The 26,078-nt window shown below is 42.2% G+C and overlaps 1 pseudogene; it reads right to left on the bottom strand.

The window, feature by feature from the left end:
- Nucleotides 1-122: 122 nt before the first annotated feature.
- On the bottom strand, nucleotides 123-14,958 carry LOC119328217 (annotated as a pseudogene).
- Between the last annotated feature and the right edge of the window lie 11,120 nt (nucleotides 14,959-26,078).

Here is a 26,078-nt window from a genome sequence, read left to right as displayed (position 1 = left end):
CTTTATGGAGCTGCTTCTTATATGAAAGATTGTGTGCTGCAACTTGATACATCTCATTTTTGAAGCCAAACTATGTGTGGGTTTATCAATTCTTGCCAAAATGACAGTCAAACATCATGATATGGGAGTCATTGCAATTTACAAATCCTTGTAGCAGCCAAAGAAGTTTTTTGCAATTGGATTTCCATTTCAACCAAATGAAATCCTAACATAGATTTCATTTCATTTCTACCACATGAAATGAGGGGTGCCAAACGAGTTGTAAAGAAAGTGAGTCCTACGTCATGCATCACCAAATCCGAGCTTCTTCGATCTCACAGTATAATTGGATCAGGCTGGTACTTGAATTCAGGCAAATCCTGGAGCCTGCAAGGAAAATAAATGCCACCCATTTAATCATGTGTTTAATTGTCTGTTTCATTAAGGATTGCATCACATAACAATGAAAATACAGTGCCGTCCAAAACAGGTTTAGAACAATAAAATAGTAGTGTCAAAAAACGTCTTACATTATGAAACAGAGGGAGTAATTAAATTTAGACAGGTGTTGTTTTGCAACAATAAAGTTGAGGGCAATACATTACACGTACCTTTGCCTGACTTTGAGGATACCAGTGCCGAGTTGCATGGGTATGCCCATGATGATGCATTCACTAACTCCCTCTATCTGATCCTCGCGTCCAGCGTACGAAGCGTTGAAGAGATGCTCCGAAGCTCTCTCGAATGAAGACAGCATCAGCACGCTGCTTTTCATCTTCGCGATGCCGCCAGCCGTGATGCCCAAAATTTCGCCCTGCGAAACCGGCAGCACATGCACAGTTGTTAATCAGCCTCGAGGCAGATGGATGGATGATTAAAATGGTGATCAGTGTAAGATGACTCTACAAACCTTGTATGACATCAGGTCTGCCAGAAGCATCATATGTCTCAGATCAATCATCATGTTGTTATTTTCAAAGGTATACCGAATTTCATCAATGATAGATCTTCTTGCAGCTTCAATTCCAAGTGTTTTGTTCACTTCCAAGATGTGGTTACTTTTTGTTCTCTTAGCATCAACTCCAGGAGTACCCAAAACTTTCATGAGGTTTGTTCTGCAATAAAAAATTGTTTGATTGGCATATTTCATCTCAGACTAGCATTGAAGAAGTCACAGTGAGGCTTATAAACAATTTACAAAAGCAATAAATAAGAATCCTTACCCTTCAACCAACAGGTTGTATCTGTCGAAAGTTCCATCGCGTCTTAAAATAGGGTTGACAACAGCTCTTTCAACAGTTGGAATGCCCTGAATTGATCAATAGGAAGGTCAGCTACACCATCATAATGGAAGAAAATTTACAGCATACTTCATTTACCTTCACAATCAGTTTTGGAAGCATCGATTTGAGATTGTGCAGCTCAAGCTGAAGTTTGGACTTATCTGTTCCAGTTGGATATATTCTCAACTTGGCTTCATCGATGACACGAACATGCTGTAAAAATGATATATCATAAATAATATTGCAGAGAAAATGTTGGGCACATTACGCAACCACAGAGCTTTGTTCATACCTCAGACTTTAACTTTATTTTTGGATCATTTAGTATTGACAGATGCACAGTGTCAGAAGAGATTCCCATGTACCCTTCTGTGCGCTGCATATCGAGTTCAACAACCAAATATGGCTGGTTTGATTTTAAGACAATCTTTATGGATGCTGCCACCTGTTGAACATAACAAGGTTTCTCGTCAAGTTGAGTGCTTCCTTACAAAAGTTATCTGTTATGCCGGGGTTTCAACCTCCTAAAGAAAAAAATGCACTGGACAGATAGCATGCTCAGATCTTTTTCTTCATTTTGAGTTCACTAGTAATAATGTACGTGGAATGCACGTTTATATTAGGTAGGATATTAGTTGCATGTTATATCAAGTAAGATATATCTGTTGCACGTTGGTATTTGGTAAGATATCAATTACCTTTTTCGCGGGAATGGTAGGATATCAATTACATGGCAGATTTTATGGGATAGCGTTGAGTCAAACGTGTTTATAACCAATGGTAGTGGTGGGTAATTAGAGCGTTAAACGTGTTTGGTGCTCAACATTGGAGCAATTTGAACCGCTAGATAACATGATTTGACGGTCGAGATGGTTTGGATCTGCCCCTTTGGGTCTTTTTATATTGGTATAGATATAGATGCAAAAACACACGACTACACAAACTAAAACATTCAACAATCTCGGCTCAAACCAACATATGCAAATTCACACATAATAATGCAAGACTTGTTATATTACACTAACAAATTGTAAACAATATCTAACATAGCTCATAAAACATATACACGAATATTTCTATAATATATTTGCTAGACAGACAAACAACAAATCAAAGATTTTGCATCCATAGCAAAGCCCAAAGATTGATGAAGTGCATGTATATTTAATGCCTGGGAGAATGTCAAATGACAATTCTTTGTAACTATGAATGCACTAAATTTATGTGACATGTTTAACAATACCCAGAGCAGAATGCAAGCAGACAAACTTCCTTTAAGTGCATATACAAATTCAAAAGAATATAATTATCTGAATAACTTACCTCACCCAGCACTACTTTCTCAATAGAACATTTCACTTTGGCTGCAAACAACTCATCCTTCTCAGACAAAAGTTCTGTAGTGATAATTGGTGTGCTTATCTTTTTAACAGCATTGATGATTTCCTTAATGCGGGGAACTCCAAGAGTAACATCTTTGTTGGTCTTAAGGAAACAAATCTTCGAAGGATATTTAACTGTAGTAGATTCAACATCCTATATTTATATATTTCTGCATTTTGCATGCCATAGAGCCCTACCATATCAACAGTAACCATAAAACTTCTTTGTATGTATTGTTGAAAGTTTTTATAATACTCATTAGATAATAAATCGTAGTAACCCCCTAATGGTAAGCTTCAGAAAATAAAGTAAAGCTCCCACTTCCGCATCATTAACATGCCACAATAACTATACCATTTTATTTAAATACAAAGTAAAGGAAGGATACTCATGCTAGCTACTCCTGCAAAATGGAAGGTTTTCAATGTCATTTGGGTCCCAGGCTCTCCAATACTCTGTGCCCCAATTGCCCCAATTGATGCTCCTGCTTCGATTATTTTTGAGTGATAACGAGATAAGCAAGTGTCCAAGAAAACCTGTGCCAGGAAAAAGGATATAATAATCATATAACAGAACCACAGAAGAACAAAATGCACAAACAAACTGATAAAAAAATCCTTGTACCCCCTGTTATTTAAAATTGTTCGTCACAAGAATCCCACTGTTTCTACCCACAGGCCAACTTTTGTAGGGCTCTCACGGGTCAGCATTTGGTGGACTAGAATGAGATAGTCCTAAAGGTTGCAGATGTCCAGATAACTATAGACCATGACCTTACTAAAATGACACTGTTTCTACCCACAGGCCGACTTTCGAAGGGCTTTGATGTTTTTAGAAATGCAGTCACTAAATAACCACAACAATATAACGTTACCACAATGATCTACTTGATGGAACATTTTACTGCACAAAATCTAGTTTCATCTTGCAGATACACACTCATAGACGAGGTGCCTAAGATTACAGTAGTTTGGTAAAATAATGATGATTTAGTACATGCAAGATTTTATACACACCTGCAGTTGTTTCGCTGATATGCCAGAAATATCAGCAGCAACGCGTTCTTCAATGCTAGAGTCCCTCTTTCCCACACGATCTTCATCTAGTTGAAGTGCTCTCCTTGTGCTTCTAAGCATTTTGATGCGGTCCTCAAAGAATTTTGTTAACATCTCCTTGAACTTATTGCTGCAACCACCAGATGAGGCATCTTGTCCGGAGAGCTTATCATTAAACATTTGCAAGATTAACTCTGGAGATAACATGTCATGTCCCCTTTGCGGACATGTGGCCTACAAAGTTAAATCGTCACTAATCAATGCTCAGGGCACAAGGAACCCTTATCTTCGTCAACCTAAGAAAAGTATTCATGCATGTAAAAACTAACCATGACTTTCATAAACAATTGGTCCAAATTTAAGGGATGGCCACCTTTTCCTTCCATCTTTACAGGATCCAAACCATCATCTCCATAGACAAACTGAACAATACCGCCGCTAGCGTTACGGACAGTCTGATCATAGAAAACTGAGAGATCTTCAAGACCCTTCATTAGTCTGCGGGACATATATCCAGTTTCTGCTGTTTTGACCTATGATTACAAGTTCAAATGGAAGGAACAAAAATATATCAGATACCTACTAAAAATTAAATCCAAAAATGATTCGAATATCCAGTAGGCACATGGAGTCAACTGGCAGTGCCCAACCGTTTCCACCTCAGTCAAGACAAAATAAGACATGTCATAGTGGATCCACACCAAGTTAGTATAAAATAGAACATGTTGTAGTTCATCCATGTCTGTAAATAGGCCCTCAAATTTGTATAGTATTATAATTTCACATTGGTAGTCTATAGAGCTATCAAGTAGTTGTTGAAGTCTGTTGTAGTTGGTAGGTTGCTGATATTGAAAACAATGTGTTGATGCATATGCTACTCTAGGTGTCAGTACTTTGATGTTTTATCTTCTTAGCTCCACCTTGCCTTTTGAGGGGGCTGGGAGCCTGGGATTGCTCTTTCCCTTTCGGCCTTGTTTGGTTTGGCAGGGATTGCCATGGATTAAGAGTGATTGGCAGGGAATTGAGCTATATTCCCTGCTAATCCCTCTTAATCCCTGCCAGACCTCCTCAACGGAACAAGGCCTTACAGAAATAACTAGTATGCTGAAGGGTTATGCTCTGGTCTTGTTTAACTTGCGCAAGCCAAGCTACTAGGCTGGCTCAATATTAGTTTTCGGAGGATGCTAGTTTGTGATCGTTGGGAGGCTTGGCTTCATCTCGTAAGAAGGTTGATGGATGTCCAGTTGTCTCAACAGCCAGATAGGTTGTATTGGAAACTGACTAAGGACGGTGTGTTTTCGGTCAAATCCATGTACCTAGATGTCATAAACTCTAGTGTCATTCCCTCTTCGAAGCATGTCTGGAAATCAAAGGTGCCTTTGCGAATCGAAGTGTTTATGTGGTTCGTACATAAACAAGTCATCTTGACAAAGGATAATCTGGCAAAACGCAATTGGGTGGGTTCTGCTAGGTGTAGTTTTTGTGATCATAACGAAACTATCAGACACCTCTTTCTAGATTGTCCGCTGGCTAAGATTCTTTGGCGTTCGATTCATATTGCTTTTAATATTACTCCACCTTCCTCCATCAACATGTTATTTGGAACGTGGCTTGATGGGGTTGACTCAGATATAGCGAGGCACATCCGTGTTGGAGCTTGTGCATTATTATGGGCAGTATGGAACTGTAGAAATGATTTGGTTTTTAACAGAACATCGAACATTCACTTTTTGCAGGTTATCTTCAGGGCCACAACATTGATCCGTATGTGGTCGCTACTCACTCCGACGGAGGCCAGGGGGCGTTGGGCTACTGCGTCTACCCGATGGGAGATGGTAGCTCGGGTTATTTTCAACCGGTTTGGATGGCGGTCATGTAATAGGATAGGCATGTAGTGCTCCTATTTTATTTGCCAGCCGGTTGTGGCTTTCGATCTGGCTCTTATGAGCGTTTTGTTTTATTTCTTACTTTGAGACTTGGAGACTTTGTTACTGGATTATTTTTAATAATATGAGCCATATGCATCTTTCTGATGTAGAGGCTGGGGTAAAACCCCTTTTCTAAAAAAAATAGAAACACCGTTGATTGAACTGGGTAGCATACACAGCAAAGTACAAATTTAAGCAACCATAACAAAAGAAGCTGAGATATAGTACAAATATGGAGACATGCAAGTATGGAACCAAAAGATGGTCTAAGTTTAGACATACCGCTGTGTCAACAAGACCTTCTCGTCCACCCATCGTATGGAAGAAAAACTCAGTGGCAGTCAAACCCGTATAGAAGGAATTAGCAACAAAACCTTTCGCCTGCCAATGAATGACAAAATAATAACTTACTCGAAGAGAACATACATTTGCACCGTAAAAATATGCTGATTTCATGCACTGAATACAAATAAAATGGCAGTTGCCACGAGTAGAAGGTAAAAAGTTACTGCAACAGAGATAAATATACATGTAGAATAATCCAGACTAAAAATGTCCTATCATGTAATAGCATATGGAAAATACTACCAGTACTGCAAAAGAAATGGCAACATTTATCAATATCACCGAGAGAACACAATGTTCGAAAATATCATCCAATGTACACGCCATACAAATCATCCTCAAAGTCAATGGGATAATTAAATTTATGCATCTTAGTGATGGTACTGAGTTAATCTTGACCTGAAAGTCCCCTTTCTACAAGATATCACGCAATAGAATTGACGGACCATCCTCAACAAGCAAACTTTTGCCTCACCATTCAGCAAAGTTTTAGGTGTCGTAGTATATGGCATATGAAAAGGAGCTGATATCAATTAAGGAGTGCTCAGTTAGGAAGTTACAAAACATCATAAGATGGCAATGTGTGGTTTCAGTATGTTCATAACATTTGCAGAACTTCTTTTATTGGAACAGAATTAGGGATAGCACCAACACAAGAAATGGTTGCCTGAGCAAATCATATTTTTAAGACCTGTTCTTACCGCAGGGGTCTTTGAATTAATAGGAAAGTGGGGAAGTGTTCGATCTATAAAACCGTTTGGGGCACGGCGTCCTCCAACTGATTGTTGTCCAACACATACGACCATCTGACTAATATTGATTGGAGAGCCTTTAGATCCACACTGAGACATAATCAATGGGCTGTTCCTCCAGTGAAGCGTACTCATACAATCCTGAAAAATAAGTTCCAACTCAAGTCATTAAATACACAAATATGGTGAAGTCAAAATGGACATACTGGGTTAGTCACTGGACTGAATTAATGCATCCATCAATTTTTTCACTAAAACCTCACTTAAAATTAGGCTAGTGATGAGAACATCCATACAAGAGAATTTAACTCAGTAGCACTGCATAGTTGTGATGATTTATCTCTAAAACGCACCTAAAGTGTGTTACCTTGTATTAGAGAAACCGCTAAATAAGGCGACAAGTACACAAAGCCACCCAAGTGACTGCAACCTAATATAGAAGCTAAAAAGCAAGCAAGGAAAAACAAAACTGCCTAGCTAATAAAAAAGAGAAACAGAGAAGAGGTTTTCACATAAAAAAGGGAGGTTTGCATTTCAGGTCTGGCATGTGCAAAGTTGTGATAATTTCCAAAAAAAATAATAACAAATATAAGACTGAAAGGTGGTCATCCTTCACTGACACTATATTTTGAACTTGTATACTATATGCAATACAACAAGAAGGATCAGATTCAGATTAGAGATAATTCACAAGCTAATTGGTTAACTTACATCTCCGGCCGTTTCTCTTAACTTATTTAGAACGCAAGATATCTGAGACTCCAGTGTTTGAGCTCTGTTGCAACCAGGTTGCGGTATGAGGTCACCTTTGGAATATAGGGCAATAAGCTCATGACATTTTTGATACCCTTCATCTATTGTTATTTTCTTTTTCTGATTTAAACTTTCTCCTGGTTGGACATCATCCACACCAATTGAGAAACCATGATTCCCTATAAATCTTGCACTGCAGATCAAAAGTATGCAACATGGATCAGAACAATATTTCATGCACTTCTTTTAGCGGAAAAAATTTCACGTACTAATTTCACACAACAATTTGGCAACATGATGCAAGTGAGCAACTATAATTCAGAGCCTGAAAAAATCCAATGCGACAGACAGATATATGAAGAAATTGGGCAAAGTTTTCACCAAGCATGATCTCTGAAACCTAAATGAGAGACATAAGATGGATAGACAATTTAAACCTAGACGGCCGCCACCACCCTAGTCCCAATCTCATCTTCCTCCCATGATCCTCCTCTTTCGGCAACCCTAGCCGTCCACCGCCACCCTCCTCCCGATCTCTCTCTTCTCGCTGCTCCCGGAGGCCACTGCCGGACAAGGCCACGCGGCGCCCATGATGGGGACAGCGGGGATCTGATCCCCGGCGGTCTCATGGGCCACCTAGGGGAGATCCTCTCCGGGGAGGCGGGTGGTCGTCGCTGGACCATCGAGCGCGGCAGCCAGGATGGAGTCCCCTGGTCGGGTGGTGGCGGCGGTCGCCTCCATGGCCGGAGGGTCAATGGGGATCGGTCTCCGGCATGCTCTCAAGCGATGGTTGGTGGTCGTGGATCTGACCCCCGTTCAGATCCGTCGCGGTGTGGCCCTTGGGCAGCCAGCGGCATGTGGAGGGGTCGGTGAGGTGCGGCTGGAGGTCCTCTACCGGCGTTTCGGCGGCTGCGTGCATCTTCACGGCGCAGCTCCGCGCGGATCCAGTCAGCTGCGGAGTCGGGGTAGCGCAGATGCCGGTGAAAATCATCCCAACTTCGGCCATGGCGGACGATGGCGCCGTCTTTGACATCGTTTCCTTGTCGAGGCGTCATCGTTGCAGTCTGTGTCGGCTCGCTCGGGCTGCTCCAGGGGAAAGCCTAGATTTGGGTCTCGCGGATCGGATGATGTCGGCGCCTTTGATGCCGTTTTCCCTCCTGGGGGCATCGTTTTGGAGGAGGGGCTGGCTGGACGGGCCAAAGGTGGAGTGGTGTTGCATGTACCGCATCGACGATGGTGGGTCTTGGCGGTGTGGTGTTGCATCTACTGCATCGACGATGGTGGGTCTTGGTGGCGTGGCGCAGTTGAGTCTCGGCGATGGGTGCATGTGGATGTACGCGCGCAGGGTGGTGACGCTGTCTGGCGTCACGGTGGCGTCGACGGCAGTTGGGCCTGGCAAGGTCAATTCATTGATCCCTCCTGAAGATGGGACGGCGGAAGATGATGGTGGCGGATTCTAGAGAGTGTGCATGTGGTGCATGCTAAGGGACTGCTAGACCGGTTGGTGCTCTCAGCTCTCCGTGGGGCGGCTTGGCGAGGCCATCAGGTTGGATGGTGTATGTTGGTGCCAGGTCAAGGCACATCATCAAGCTTGTAGGTGTAGCAACAAAGGTCACCGGGAAGATGGCATTTACTTGTTCTGTCAGGTTCTGTTGAATAATTTAATAATGATGGCTGCATGCATCCTTGGATGCAGAGGCCAGGGGTTTCAACCTCCTTTTCAAAAAAAAGAGAGACAAGTTTACATGCTAAAAGGGAGTAAAGAGGATGTCCTTCCATTCTCATTCTCCAACTGAGCAAGCACACAGGAGCAAATTACCGACACGGCACCAAATTACTAATAACCAAGAAAGATAACGTGAATTGCGCAAATCATAAAACAAGCCTCACCTAAACTTTGCCAAACGGTTCATACAGCTCGCTGCAGCATGAGAATTATAATCTCTTATAAGAACAGAGAACATGCCCTCGTTATTCCCATTACCTGCAGATAAAAATCCAATAAAACTTTGTTTGCTTCGAAATATGTCAAGAAATATGAAATTTCAAAAATTAGCAAAGGCAAACAGTGATTTTTACAAACATGGATGACAAAAGGCACATCATTTATTATATGTGGTTTATGGAGTGCTTCATGAGACTAAAACATGTCAGAGTTATGGCTGAGTAACAAAATCCTAAAGAAGAAGGAAACATTGAAAGAACGCAGTACACATTGTTCTAGAATCTAGAATACCTGGATACAGGATACCCATAATAAAATCGGTGCTCAGATACAATCATGCAATACTTTTGTTTCAGACAGCAGATATCTTGGAACGTTCAAGGACACATCCTAAGCTTTCTCAAATTACATCCTAAACTTTGCATAGAATTTCCCAATTTAATTTATAATAGGCAAAAGATTATCATTGCAGAGTTAAGTTTAACTTTCTACAGAAGTGGAGCACGGTAAGGTGGGACGTGCATAGCTCATTTTATGAGGCAAGATGAAATACTACCATTCCAACATCATATAAACAATTTTCATTACTCAGGAATGTAAAAACAAAACGAAGCATTATAATGAAAAAGAAAAATACTGCTGTACAAACTGAACAGTTTACTAGGAAGATGCATACAAAACTACAATAGAAGTTCAGCCTTCTAACCCCAAGCAATGGTTCTTGATATGAATCATGAAATCAGAAATCAAAATAAGCTTATTAAAGGCATTTTTAGCAAAGTCATCCCTAGTTTTCTCACCCAAAGTTTTCTTGCCAACTTGCCCACATAAAAGCTCACTGTTTTGGAAATAGACAAAACCATCATTCGGACACATTGTCTCTTCCAAAACTGTAATCGCCTTTTTGTCACGTTCTTTAAGTTTCATGTAAATTTTCTCTTCAACGGTAAGATTCAGAAACACCTTTGTACACACGTTAGGACGTACTAACACACTGAATAATTGCTTGCCAGTCCAAGCTCAATAGGCTGCAAAAAAAGAACATGGTCAATATTCATACACGGGTCAAAACTTTAGTAAGAAGGCTAACATGGACAAACGTGCATACAGAAAAAAAGGATTTCACAGAGGAAAATAAAATTGATGCTTTATTTGTTGTCTTTTGTTATGCATAGAAAAAGGCATAAGTAACTCGTCTAATAGACCAAACTAGTTATTATACGTAGAGAGAACACGAGCAAGGATGTCTCATTTCCCATATTAGTGTTCAACAATATTCTAGTCCCTCCGTTCCTAAATACAAGTCCTTTTTTAGAGATTTCAATGTAGACTACATACGGAGCAAAATGAGTGAATCTACACTCTAAAATATGTCTATATACATCCGTATGTAGTTTATATTGAAATCTCTAAAAAGACTTATATTTGGGAATGGAGGGAGTACTAGCTAATTTACCATGCATCTCCTCTTAACTATACCAGTAGAAGCACAAATAACACAACTTTTTACAGAACCAATTTTATATTTGCAAGGAACATTAAATTGAGGATAACATGTAGCCACAGAAAACTAGTTGAAAAATATTACCTTAATTAAGGCTGGTGTTGGGAGATCAATATTTTCCATTGCATCACCAAGATATGAACACAAGAGAGTAAAATAAGACCTGTCATAGAAGGTATCTTTCCTTGTGACAAGAAAAGACGAGGTCAAAAAGTCTTGTGTGGAAGCAACCAGTATTTCTCCATTCTTAGGGGTACATAGATTATTCTGAACCTGCAAAAATAAATATTCGTTACCAAATCAGTTTTGTGCGTCAAAACGCATAACAAAAACGTTATACTGTAGCAAAGAAGAGTTAGCAAGTGCTACCCCCATAAGCATAAATGCTTCAGTACGAGCTTCCTCTGTCTGTGGGACATGCAAATTCATCTCATCTCCATCAAAATCAGCATTATAAGGGTTACAAACAGACTCATTAAATCGCAATGTTCTCCAGGGCATTATCCTTGCCTATATTTAAATACAAAAGTAATCAAACGTTAGACAAATTATTTAGTACAGCAAGTAATGGTGTGGTATGGAGCAATTTGTACCCTGTGTGACATAATTGACATTCTATGCAAGCTTGGTTGTCTGTTGAAGAGGACAATGTCTCCATCTTCTAAATGCCTTTCGACTATACAGCCATACTTCAAATCCTGTGCGGCGATCCTTCTATCAGCGTACTTTAAGTGCCTAAATGTAGTCCAGGGCAAAATATGAGAGCTGCTTGCTGAAAAGAAGCAGAATTTCAAAAGATAAATACAACTTACAGCTTTGTTCCATCAGATTGTATTATAAAATTTGCCCCTGGATGTTTATTTGGTCCATTTCGTATACATTGACGCAGCTTCTCTATGTTATGATATGAAACTCGTTCAGGATAAGTCAAGACTCGAGCCATCAAAACAGGAATAGCCACCTGAAGTTCGAATTAATAATGACATGAAAAATAAATTGGAGAGTGAAAATAAAGAACATCGGTAACCTATGGACAAGTACCTCTGTTATTCTCAAATTTGGGTCAGGAGATATGACAGTCCTCCCAGTGTACTCAGTACGTTTCCCAGACAAGTTCCCACGAAATCGACCTGTCTTTCCTTTGAGTCTTTGCATAAGGCCACGATGTTGTGAATCAGAAAGAGAGGGGGCATCACTATTGATATATTCAATAACTTGGAGTTGAAGGTCTTGCCAGGAATTCTTCAAAGAAACAAAGAAGAAAATTGTGTTAGAGTATCTCAACAGAAATGGCACTTTGATTAGTCGAATATGACAAGTACTACAACAACAACAAAGCCTTTAGTCCCAAACAAGTCAAATATAAGTACTACCAGAGTGAAAATGATCACAATGCAAATTGTGCAGCATAAATACAACATCAAATTTAGTTCTGAGTTTGTATAATCTAATTAAGAATGTGTAGAATAAATTATCAATTAAAATATCAGAATTACAGAACCCTTTGAATGATGAAGTTGATGATGCACCAGCCACCAGCCAATACAGGAAGAACAATAGGAAGTCATAAGTCACAGTTGAAGTTATTACTTCAAAATATTCAATTTTGTTGGCACAGTTTATCTATTTTTAATTCCGACCTTAAATCATTATATCCTGAACAGCACTTCCATAAAGCCAACAAAAATTTATACTGCGTCTGGAGCAGAACTCATCACCTTATCCAACAAAACAATCGGTTCTGGCCTTGGGAATTACATGAACATATAGAGGCAGACTAATTTCTAAAATGCAATAAAAAGAATCAGAGAACACAAAAGTCGCCCTCCACAGAGGTGAAAGAGAAATGGTACTAAATATAAGAGAATGTTGGAAAAACAAATGAAGTGCTCTGAGTTATCTTACAAAGCAATTCACGGGTGATTCGCCTTTTTTAAGGGCCTCTTTAATTATGTGATTTGCAGCAACAATGTTCTTCAATATGCAAGTAATACTATCTTCATTGCTGCAAGAAGCAAAGACATTAGTGGCATTTCAATGGCAGATGGCTATGCTGAAACACCATTATAGAGAACAAACCTCATTTTATTACCACCAACAAAAACAGAAGGACGGATGGGCACAGGTGGCACTGCAATCTCTGTAATGATAAGTTTCTCGGGTCTGTCACCAAGGTTCAGCAGTTCACAGTCCTGAAGTATGACAAAACCAATCAAGCAAACCTATGTCTGATAAATTCTGGCACTCTACCCAAAGTAACAAGTACTCCTGTAAGATGACAAACGACATCTACCTCATCAGTCATTCTTGTGAAAAGAGCGAGGACGGTTTGAGGGTCTAACAGGTGAACAGAAGGAAAGGATAGTTTTTCTTTCTTGTGTGATAAAGCAGACCGAAGTTCTTCTGTAGTTCTGTCCAAAGTTTTGCTACAGTCATGAACAATTGCCAAGCCTCCTCTGTCCTTTGGCCCCTTCTTAGTTACACCTGTACATGCAACCCAAAATAGAAGGTTAAGTTCTAAAAGCTGTCAGGTCAGGTGTTTATTACTATGTAGTATTTTTCAAGTGATGAGCAACATAAGAAAGAGAAAAGAAGCATTAGAAGTAAGCTTGCCATTCATGTATCCACACCAGTGGCAACGGCATGGCCTGCATTTGTCCCTAACTTTACTCAGGATGGCGCTTTTGTGCAGTACTTCTGCTCTCGGATTCCTCATCCTCTTCAGAAACTCTTGGCGGTCTTTCTCCGAAAGAAGAATCCTGCTGCAGCGCTGCAAAGGCATCGCATCGTGAGGAGCGGTTAAGGAAAGGAAAAACTAAAACATGATCAGACATATAAGGAAAAAAAAATATTGCCTTGCAGATGCACTTCAACACATTGACGATACTGTTGAAGAATCCGACGTTGAAAACCGGAAGCGCAAGCTTGATGTAACCGAAATGGCCCGGGCACTCGGTGTATGAACAGTGGCAAGTTGTGCACTCCCCAAACTTGTTTGCAGCTCCCTGGAATTTGTCACGATAAATCACAGAAATCTTCCATTAATTTATTTATTTCACAAGGAAGACTTTTATTCATCGGCTGGCAAAAGTTTGTTGAAATGTCATAACAAGAGCCCAGCCCTCTAATTACAACTATATGCCACACAAGTATTGTTCAGTAAGACAATGCATTGCGCGCGCGCGCGCGCACACACACACACACACACACTTACACACACGACAGTGGCATTCCTTTTACAGGAAGCAGTATATATAATACTGAATTGTTCATAAACACCCCACAGTGGCACTCCCCATATATATACTCTGTTTGCAGCTCCCTGAAATTTCTGAGGGTAAATCTCGCGAGCATTTCGTATTTCAAAAAAGAAGACCTTTTATTGCAAAATATTGCGTGAAATGTCATAACAAGAGCTGGTCCTCGAATTACAGCTGTAACATATATGCCACGGATTAATCAATCAGTAAAGCATCTACTACATTGTACACGGACACAAAAGGTGGCATGCCCTTCATCGTGCGAAGCAACATAAATACACACACGCACACTCAAGTAGCGGAAAGAGCAGCAGCATACCATCCGCGTGTCGAGCAAACCACCGGGAGCGGGCTTGCGGTTCTCGTCGTAGATCCAGCCGTTATAGACCTGCGCCTCCGCGGACTTGCGGACCTCGCCGCCGGAGAAGGTGCTGAACCGCATGCTCTTTCTGAAGAGACGCAAATCATCCGAACAAACAGCAGCAGCAGAAGCGAAGGAAAAAAAATCCGTCAGTGAAATAAACTTGGGCGGCGGGAGCGAAATTGAAGCGAGCAATGAAGCAGCAGAAGCATAGATGCTTTTGGTTTGAGCGCATACATACATCCTGTGAGTGCCGTCGTCATCGACGTACGGCTCCTTGGTGCACCGCAGCTTCTGCTCCACCCCCTGCTGCTGCCACCGCGCCGCCGCCATCGGTCCGGCCTCGCCTCGCTTTTCGCCGGAATTCGTTGCCGCCGGCGGGGTGTGGGAGCGGGATGGGTGGCGCTAGGAGGGAGAGGCAACGGCGCTCGCCTGCGGAAGACTTAAATAGGCAGGAAGAAATCTTCTTATGTTTAAAGTTGTTTTTTCTAGGGTTTTGACAAAGTGGGTTCGTGGCTTGGTTGGTTAGATGAGATGCTTTTGCTCGTCACCGTGCCAGAGGTACGGAGTTCGAACTCTGCTTTTGTCTATGAACAGTAGAATAGAACTCATAATAAATCGTACGTAAGAGATTTCTTTTTGTACAATGAAAGCATTAGGTTGCCTTTTTCTTAAGGACTGTGTGGTCGTAGACCACAGTAGTTTGCAACCATCTGGTCTAGATTGAACTAGTCTTAGCATGGCCTGGAAACGAATAATTTTTCTTTCTTTCCTTTTATATTTTTTATCCGATATAGATGGGCCGGCTGCTCTGTTAATATTTACAACATCATGATAATTTTAACGTAGTAAAAATTGTTTACATATCATGGTAACTTCGTTGTAAAAAGCATGCCAGGGTACACAATTTTTTTTACGAGGGTACAAAAGTTATCAACCATTTGGTACGTAACTTATCATGCTTTTTATACATAAGTTACCGGGAAATATTTTAAATATTTTTTCTTGGGTCAGAGATACGGCTGGGTGTTGTACAAAATTATTATACTTTGCAGTCTGTAAAAATCATGATATTTACACAAAAATTATCAAGAGATGTTTTTAAAAACTTTTTTTTAGGTCAATGTTATTGTGGTGTTTATACATAAGTTATCATGACAGCAGTACATAAATTATCATACCATTTACATAGTAATTATCAGTGTACGTTTCAAGCACCCCTCGCGTTGAAATATTACCGTCATATTTGTATCTAAATTATCAGGGCTGCAGTGCATAAATTATCATGTCATTTACACAATAGTTATCGGAGTAATGTTTTCCAAAGAGAAATTTTCAAAGTCAAAGTTATCAGCTATGTTGTGTGTATATTATCATGTTATTTGCTCAGAAATTACCGGGGTATGATTTCCAACAACTTTTATCCTAGGGTCAAAGGAGTTATCATGGTGTTCGTACGTGGGTTATCAGCTTTGTTGTGTGCATACTATCATCCTATTTACACAGAATTTATCAGGGGTTGTTTTTCAATATTTTTCCTTGGGTCAAATGGTTACCAAAGTGTTTGTAAGTGAGTTATCAACTTTGTTGTGTCTATATTATCATGTTATTTACATACAAGTTACCGGACTAGATTATTTAACATTTTTTGGTAAAAAGGTTACCATGGTGCTTGTACGCGAGTTATCATCTTTGTTTTTCTTATATTACCATGATATTTGCACAAAAGTTACAGGGGGTATTGTTTTCAAAAACTTTTATTCTGGGGGTTAAAATAATTACCGTAGTGCTTGTATGTGAGTTATCGGCTCTATTGTGCGTATATTACAATCATATTTACATAAAAGTTGCCGGGGTTTGTTTTTCCACTAAAATTTTCCCCAATCAAAAGTTACCGGCTCTATTGTGTGACCACGGTTGTTTGTTATATTGTCAGATCGTGCGTAAATTACTGTGTTATTTACACAAAATTGATGTGTATATTATCCTGTTGTTTAGACAGAAATTATCAGGATATGTTTCAATATTTTTTTTCCGGGTCAAAATTACCAATGGTATTTGTATGTAAATTATCAGATCTACGATGCATAATCGTGCTATTTACCCATAAGTTATCACGGTCTTTGCATCATAATTTACTAGGTCTGCATGCGTCAAATACCATGCTATTTTACACACAAGTTCCCGATTTTGTTGCCTGAGAGAAACGGATCGAGTTGTTTTTTCTTTCCACTCATTTAATAAGGTATAAAAACATGTAATCTTCATGTAAAACCAGAAGAGAGAGTTAGCTCAGTTGGTAGCGTGCTATGGCCTCAACCAACAGGTTCTATGTTCAATTCTTGCTAGCGCCCCTTTTTTTCTTTTCCACATGCGAGACTGGTGCCTGTTGCAAACCATCAGTCGACAGGAAAATAGCATTGTCGTTTTCTTAAAGAAGATATTAGGGTGCCTTAATTGCTTGCGAAAATTTTCGTCGAGAAAAGCATGCATGATGGTCTAAAGGAAAACAAATTTTATAGCTTTTTTAATCTTATTTACAGGTTGAAGAAAAGCAATTTAGATCACTCAATTTTGTTTTCTTGCACACAACTCTCTGTAAAAATATGGATGCAGTTAGAAGACAAGTACCCGACAAAAAAAGTTAGAGACAAGTCCATGTTCATTTAAAAAATAGTTTTTTTAAAATCAATGTTTTACCTATTTTATTCCGTTTTATGGTTGATGTGAGAGCACATGAGCTGGTGCTTCAATCCACCTTGGGGGGAGGGGAGGTGGGCTTGGTGGCCAGAGCTTAAGAAGGAGAAGGCCAGGTCTTTGTCACCGTTGGGGACTTCGTGTTTCATGGCTATACAAGAGTAATATTATGAAGAACTTGCTCATGCTCTTCCACTGAATCTCACCATTCAATGTTCATCAACAGCTGTCTATAACTTTTTCTGTGTATAAATATCACAGCATCACCGTATATCTCTATTATATTGCTTTTAAGTGTGTCCCTGCTCATGTCACCATTAAATGAATCATGCACGCTATGTAATTTCCAAACGGGGTTTGCCTGTGGCCACTGTGTGCGACCATCCGTGCGATAGGTTGCACGACTGTGCGCCCACGCCCTCCCACTCATGGTTTTTTGTAAAAAAAAGACTCAAATACAAATCTCCTACGATTCTTCTTGTATCATTACGCCTACTTGCAACGGCAACGTTTTCTCTTGTCTTAACTCAAGCCGGATCTCAACCTACTACCTTATACTCTCGTGCTCTAGCCTGCTAGCCCATTTCCCGGTCCAGCCTGCCCCCAGCACAAGCGCAACGACACCCCTGTTTCGGTCCCTTCCCGGCCGATCGAACCCAGGTTCCTCCACCGGCGACCCGTACTTATACCGACTCGTTCCAAGATCTTCTCTTTTTTGGCCCATGATCACACTGTAGCTGACCCCATCTTTAAGTGGATTTCGATATGTTCATGCATGATGAAATTAAAGGTTTTAGAATGGCATCCAACTGACATATCAGTGCATTACTCCACACAGTTGAATAGACGTGATGGTGGTTCAGTTCATATTGAAATATCCTCACTCAACATAGAGGCTCTTCTCTTTGGTAATGGGATAAGTTACATGTTTTTAGAAACAAGGCGATTGCCTGGCCTTCTAAGGCCCTTACAAGGTTTAACATAAGAAAGGTACGGAAAGAGACATGCTACAAGCGACGTGCAAAAGTAAAGGTTTTGATACAAGGCCAACAATGACACATCGAGCAACGCAAACACTAAGCTAATGATGATATAACGCTATAAGGATAGGATGATACGGATCAGCCGCCACCCTAGCTTGCGACAATTTGACATAATGTCGACCAGAGGGCTTGCGGTAATTAGTGAAGGCACCAAACTGTGCACGATCCCGGCGCCTCTCTAAGGGTCTCCTAAGTTGTAACATAACCACATTTCTATAGATAGGATCAGCCGTATGCTTGAACACTTGACCCTCTATAAGAACATTATTATGTGAGGTGCCCAGGAAAGCGCGGCAAAGCCAGCCCATGCTATTCTATTGTCCCTCCCTTGGGTATGGTTAAGTAATCGAAGCACATCACCAAAACCAACGGGATTCCACGAGCATCTCGATGCCTCGCTCACACAGCTCCATGCGGACCGCGTCGTAATACATGTAAAAAGGATATGATTGCAGTCCTCTTCCATCCCACACCATGCACATAAAGCGTCCATGGGGCCATGACGCTTTATAGACTTGATCGCCAATAGGAACCGATTCCGGGCCACTTGCCACAAGATCTTGATATTTGTTGGTATCCTAGCCCCAAATCCCGGACAGATTAATTCTCGGGGCTGCTTTAAAAATCTCCTTATAAAGCATGTCTATGGAGAATTGTCTGGATGGCTCAAGTTTCCAAGTAATCTCGTCATTCCCATTGGACAAGCGATAGTCATACAGTTTTTCCCTAAGGTTGTGCCATTCATTCATTTCATTCTCTCCAAAAGTCCTCTGGAATGTAGGGCACCATGCCCCGGTGTTGAATGTGTTTTCTACCCAAGCATCGCGATGTTTTGAAATTGCAAATAGTCACGGGAAAGTATCACACAAAGGTTTATCATTACACCACACATCCAACCAAAATTTTATGGATCACCCATCATGAACAACAAACTTGGTTCCTAATCTCAAGAGATGTTGAACTTTTTGGATTGCCCTTGCGAATTAGTATTTAGTATTGGCCCTAATCTCTATCTCACCATTTGAAAGGTATTGGGATAAGTTACATGTTAAACATGTTGCTAGATGTAGCATGCAAAAAAACATTTTCTCACAATCACTGGGCTTATGCCATCCAACCCTAACCAATTTTGTTTTGGTGAAGTTCACATCATTATGGAACTTTCTGTTGGAGCAATTGTAGAGCCTACGTGTTATATAGTTACTAAGTGTACTGATGCATCTTCCTAACTAACAATGATATACGTTATACGAAAAATTAGAACACGTCTTGGTGTGAATTCATTATACGAACAATAGCCATACCAGGTGTTCCACTGTAGTCTATGAGAAAAATGGAGTAGGGGCATTTCCTATGTTCTCCTTCAATCTTTACCTCGGTGTGTTTGTGTTTGTGCAAATGGACAGGTGACCAGTGGACCATATCTTGTATAAGGCTAGTCTAGATTATGGCTGATCCGTCTACGACTTTAAGCACTTGAGTTAATTTCGTGTGATGAGACTGACAAACAGTTATTCTTTGTATCCACAAAGAATATGCTTATTACGGTCACCGTATATATTCGCATGGTGATCATACAGTATCTAGCTCACAACATGTCTCCGTATTTTGTTGATGACACTGACGGACATTGTATTTGATGCGTGCTCCGTATTTTGTTGACGACACTTACGATCATTGTATTTGAAGCAAAAGCACGATATGGTCACTGGACTTCATATCACGATCACCATATACATTTTGTGGTGCTAACCAACCTGTGGTTGGATGGTTAGGAGGACAATGGTTTCCCCAGCCCACTAGGGTTAAAGTCCTAGTGCTCGCATTTATCCTGGATTAATTTTAGTATTTTCCGGTGATGTGCGTTCCATGGGAGGAGACGTTCCCCTCGACTACGAGGCGCCTATGGTGACTTCATAAAATCTCAAGATAATATGTTGGCTCACTCTCTCGAAGGTGCTCATAGGGATAGTGATGCGAAGAATCCTTCAGTCATCCCCATGGACCTTCCATCGTCTCACCAAGCACCAAGAGGACCCATGACTAGAGCATGAGCTAGAGCTCTCGAGACCGAGGTGACTTCTCTCCTTAGTGATATATCACATGATCCTCTCGAGACATGGCTACTACCTAAATCAGGAATGTTGTGCATGATTAGGTACCAAGAGGACCCTCCCGAGGATGCACATGAAGATGGTCAAGACCCCAAGTCCACGGAAGAAGAGAACCAACGGAAGAAGGCAAGAACAGCCTCCAGGCACCGGACATCCGTCCAGGATCCCGGACATCCGGCCCCTGGAGATCTACATGGCCAGGAGCCTCCAGAAGAAGCTACAGGGACCGAACATCCGGCGTCCAGCCCGGACATCCGGCCCCCCTCACCGGAAATCCGGCCTCCGGACCGGACATCCGGACAAGGCGTCCAAGGAGCGCAGAAGGTTGCCCCATCAGCCCGGATATTCGGTCGCCACCCCGGGCATCCGGCTCCTCCTGAAGCCCCGGACATCCGGCCCCTCTGCCCGGACATCCGGCGCCGCCCATCCAGAGAGCAGCATGACCGTCTCCAACAGCCCGGACATCCGGCCCCTCGCGAGCCACCGGACATCCAGCCCGACGCCCGGACATCCGGCCTTCCCTGTCTGCAAACAGTGTAAGGGCCGAGGCCCATGTACCCCCTTCGCCCCTAGAGTATATAAACTCCATCCTCACCTACATTTTAGGGTTAGCATTGGTTTAGCTCATTTGAGATAGAGCATTGCTCATCCGCACGGATCTACTCCTCGTGAGGGACCGCACCTCTTCGGAGAAGATCCATCTGGATTCAAGGCCTCCACCCGGAGAAGACAATCAAGACCTCCTCTCGAAGAAGAACGGCTCCTTTGTATCGTCCCTTGTTGACTTTGGATCTCGTGTTACTTTGTGCCTCGATGATCTAGCACTTGTGTGATCATATTCGTGTCGGTTGAGTGTTTCTCTTGTTTTCCCCTCGTGTTTTCCCTCATGTTCTTCCGCGCGTTCTTCGTGTTCCCCATAGGATCCACTCCAAATGTGAAAGATCGGCCCCTAGGGTTCCGCCCTACATCATCTTGGTATCATGAGCCATGTTGATCACGTTTTTGGAGCCCCTACCCCGTGTTTTCTAGCTTGATTTTGTTGATTTTGTCCTAAATCCGAAAATTCCCCACCAAAAATAGCCCCAAAATTTTTTGTGATGAAGTTTTGTTGGATTTGATCCACGGTTCTGCTTTGCATCGAGTGGATCTAGCTTTTCCCCATCTCTCCCATGATTTCCATCCACCAATTCGTCCGAATTTTGCCCCGAAGTTGCCCTTTTTCCTATGGAGTTCATCGTGTTCGTCCCCGATACAAGAGCCCGGACATCCGCCCGTACCCACCGGACATCCGGCGTCCCGGACATCCGGCAGCTAGCCCGGACATCCGGCCCCTAGCAGCAACAACTCCATTCCCCGCGTCCATTTCCGCCTAGTTTCGCCCAATTTTGCCCCGGTGCCCAAGCTTACTTCCGCATACCACCACCGCTTTCCACAAGCACCACCACCGCTCACCGCTACCTCCTATGTCGATTTGACACGTTTGGGTCTTTGAGATTTTGGGTTGTGGTTCCCGTGTCCTATTGTGTTTTGGCTATATAGGTACGGTTCGTCGTCACCATCACCACCGCTCATCTCCATCGACTACTCATCATCGCCAAGGACGGTAACTTCGACGATATCTTTGTCATACCTTGCAATTGCATTGATACCCACATGGCCTTACATTTGCGTAGCTTACCCATCGAGACTAGCCATTGAGTATTGCTGGCAACGTGACTTGTGCACATTAGTGATCATACTCCATAGCATACATACCATACCATCGTGGTACATATCTTGGCATCAACTTTTGTGTCACAAAGTTGTCATAGCATACACAATCGCTATCTTGGTTCGTGAAGTTTTGCATGAGGAAAGAGCTCAAAAGTGAAAGAGCCAACCAAACTTTTAAGCAAAGAGCTTATAAGCAAGAACCATAGCATCATACTACATTAAGATTGTCATACCCAATCATCTTGGATCGTAGCACCGAAATACCATACATATAGCATACTTGGGATAGAGATCGTTGCATTTTTTCCTAGTAGGTTGTGCACAAGTTCCGTATCCGCCTATTGTGCAATCGTGCTAGCGTCTCCCGTGTATTGTGCAACAAGAGCATTTTCGTGGATTCCACATTTTGGCTCAATTTTGGTTTGCACAATCCCACTTATCTATTTGCGCGTGTGTTTCCGTGTACCACTACTTTCTTGGTCTACTTGTTGCAGTTGCGAATTTGTGAATCTTTTCCAACATTATTGAAGCTCACTTACAATTGCATCAAATTTTGTGCCACCATCCTAACCAAGCTCCACCATAAGCTTTTACTTGTGTAGGTGTGAGAACCGACAAGAATTGGTACCAATAGTGCTATTTCATTATTCGCATTTGAGTGAACTTGATTCATCGTCAACATCGGTCAAGGTACATTGGTATAAGTTCTTCTCCTTCTCCCACTCACATTTTTGTTTGGCATGATGGATAGGCCAAGTTCTTCTACCAATCCACTCTTCATCGAGCAAGACGACGACATGTCATCATACATCACCAAGAGCCACCTCTTTGGTGCACAACGAGCGTTGCATCAAGAGCAACAAGCTATGAAAGACTGCATCGACAACCTCGCCACCGACTTGCGACTCTCCGAGCAACGTACCAAGGACTACTTCGGCAACGAGCTCGACGCTCACAAGCAAGAGAACGATGCAAGAATGGACGAGATCCACGCCTTGTTGGTGAACCGTCCTCCTTCTACATCTTCATACTCAAGACAGAGCCACTCAAGTCGACACTCCGATAACACCTTCTCCGGCTCAAGTACACCAACATAAAACACTCTTCGACGAGCCGCACGTCAAGACTGTCATGCATCTCGCAATCCGCTACATGACAAGCATTCACAAGAGCAAGTTGATGAGCAAGAACTTCGTCCTCCACCACATCAAGTTGCATTTGCTCAAGGTCAAGAATGACAACGTCAACGTCGCCAAGAGGAAGAACGAGGGCGTCTACACCAAGAGGAACAAGACGCCTAGGCTCAACGCCTTCAACAACAACAACGTGAATCCCAAGCTCTTGAGGCGCAACGTGCCCTTCAAGAATCAAGTCGAGCCATTGCTAACCGCAACCGAGACCGGCGCAATCAAGAGGAAGCACTTCGAGAAGAAATCCAAGAGCGGAACTAACAACCGCGAGTGCAATGTCAAGTTCCTCAAGCTCCACCACAAGCTCGACAAGCTCCTCCTCAACCTCAAGGTCAACAAGAGCAACTTGATCATGGACTTCCTCCACGCCGAGAGCAACATGACAATGATTATCCGCCACATCAAGGGCGTCATCATCACCATCGCCAACAACACAATGAAGAGCAATGCTACGGCAAGCTAAAAATCATAGTGCCCAAGTTCAATGGAAGCAATGATCCCGAAGAATACCTCTCATGGGCATTGAAGGTCGACAAATTTTTTTGTTTGCACAACTATGAGGAAGAGAAGAAGATCTCTATGGCATCACTTGAGTTCCAAGACTATGTGCTCATATGGTGGGAACAAATCCTTGAGCGCCGACAAGCAAGAGGTGAACCACCAATCACCACTTGGGCTCAAATGAAGGAAGTCATGCGAGCATGTTTTGTGCCCACATACTACAACCGCGATCTCTTCAAGAAGCTCCAACTCCTCAAGCAAGGAACAAAGAGTGTTGAAGAATACTACAAGGGAATAGAGATAGACATGATTCGAGCCAATGTCACGGAAGATGATGAGCAAACTATGGCACGCTTCTTGAATGGCCTCAATTATCCCATCAAGAAGATCATCGACTTCCAACCCTACTCCAACCTCATTGAGCTCGTGCATCAAGCTACAAAGGCGGAACGTCAAGTGCAAGATGACTTCAAGTATGCCAAGTACTCATCCAAGACCTATGGCTTCTCCAACAACCAAGCTTCAATGACTCCTCCAACTTCTACCTCAACCAAGCCATTTACAACCAATGACGACAAGTCAAGTTACAAGAAAACTTCGACAAGCTCAAGTCGTCTTCCTCCTACTACAAGCAACTTCAAGCCGCATGCTTCATCATCTACTCCAACCGATGAGACCGTCAAGACAAGCTCCTTCAATTGTTTCACTTGCGGCGGCCGAGGACACAAGTCCTATGAATGCACAAACAAGCGCACCATGATCCTCAACGATGATGGAACCTATGACTCCATGAGTGAAGAGGAGATTGAAGCCCTTGACCAAGTGGCCATGCACCGGCGCGTGAATGAGGATGAAGATGATCAAGTCTTTTGTGATGAGGATTTGAGCCCCGCTCTCGTTGTCTCCAAAGTCTTGACTCTTCAACATCAACAACAAGAATACCAAAGATGCCACATCTTCCACACAAAGGCCGGCATCAACGGAAGGTCTATCAAGGTCATCATCGATGGAGGTAGTTGTCACAACTTGGCAAGTGAAGAACTATGCTCCAAGCTTCAATTGGTCAAGATGAAGCACCCGCACCCATACAAAGTCCAATGGCTAAGTGACTCCGGCACTATACGAGTTGAGCATACGGTCCAAGTATCTTTTAAAATTGGTGCATATGAAGACACTTTGGAGTGTGATGTCATCCCGATGTCCATTTGCCACCTCCTTCTTGGTAGGCCTTGGCAATTCGACCGTGGTGTCATCCAAAACGGGCGTACCAATCACTATAGCTTCAAGATGAAAGGGAAGGAGTATGTGCTACGACCTATGTCTCCTAGTCAAGTGATAGCCGACAAGCAAGCCACCCATTGTGGAGAGAAGAGTGAGAAAGTGATCCACCAAAAAGTGAGTGAGAGCCACAAGCCAAACTTGAGTGCCTCTTCGCCTAGAGAGAAAAACCTAGTCCTATTTGCCACAAAAAGTGAGATGAGAGAAGTGTGTGAGAACCCATCGAGTGTTATGCACTTTGCCCTTGTGTGCAAGGATGGGGACCCAAAAACTAACACCTCTCACGAGCTACCTTTGGTGTTTCAATCTCTTTTGCGGGAATTCCAAGATGTTTTCCCCGATGAGCTACCTACGGGTCTACCTCCTCTACGAGGCATTGAGCATCGAATCGACCTCATCCCTGGAGCGCCCCTACCAAACAAAGCCCCATACCGCGTCAACCCCGAAGAAACAAAGGAGATCCAACAGCAAGTCCAACAACTAATCGACAATGGTCATGTACGTGAAAGCCTAAGCCCTTGTGCCGTTCCGGTTATACTTGTCCCTAAACAAGATGGAAGTTATCACATGTGTTCTGATTGTAGACCCATTAATTCCATCACCATTCACTATAGGCATCCCATTCCTCGCCTAGATAATATGCTTGATGAAATTAGCGGTGCCGCCATTTTCTCAAAAATTGATCTTAAAAGTGGCTATTATCAAATCCGCATACAAGAAGGTGATGAGTGGAAAACCGCTTTCAAAACCAAATTTGGCTTATACGAGTGGTTGGTTATGCCCATGGGTTTATCGGAAGCTCCCGGTACTTTCATGAGACTTATGCATTATGTGCTCCGTCCTTATATTGGAGTGTTTGTTGTGGTTTACTTTGATGATATTCTTGTGTTTAGCAAATCCATGAAAGAGCATCTTAATCATGTTAGGGCTGTTTTGCAAATGCTTCGCAAGGAACGTCTTTATGCCAACATGAAAAAGTGCACGTTTGGTGTTG

The sequence above is a fragment of the Triticum dicoccoides genome, chromosome 1B (assembly GCF_002162155.2).
Source record: "Triticum dicoccoides isolate Atlit2015 ecotype Zavitan chromosome 1B, WEW_v2.0, whole genome shotgun sequence".
Taxonomy (NCBI): domain Eukaryota; kingdom Viridiplantae; phylum Streptophyta; class Magnoliopsida; order Poales; family Poaceae; genus Triticum; species Triticum dicoccoides.
Note: the sequence above shows the minus strand (reverse complement) of the source record. Positions and strands in the feature narration are given on the sequence as shown.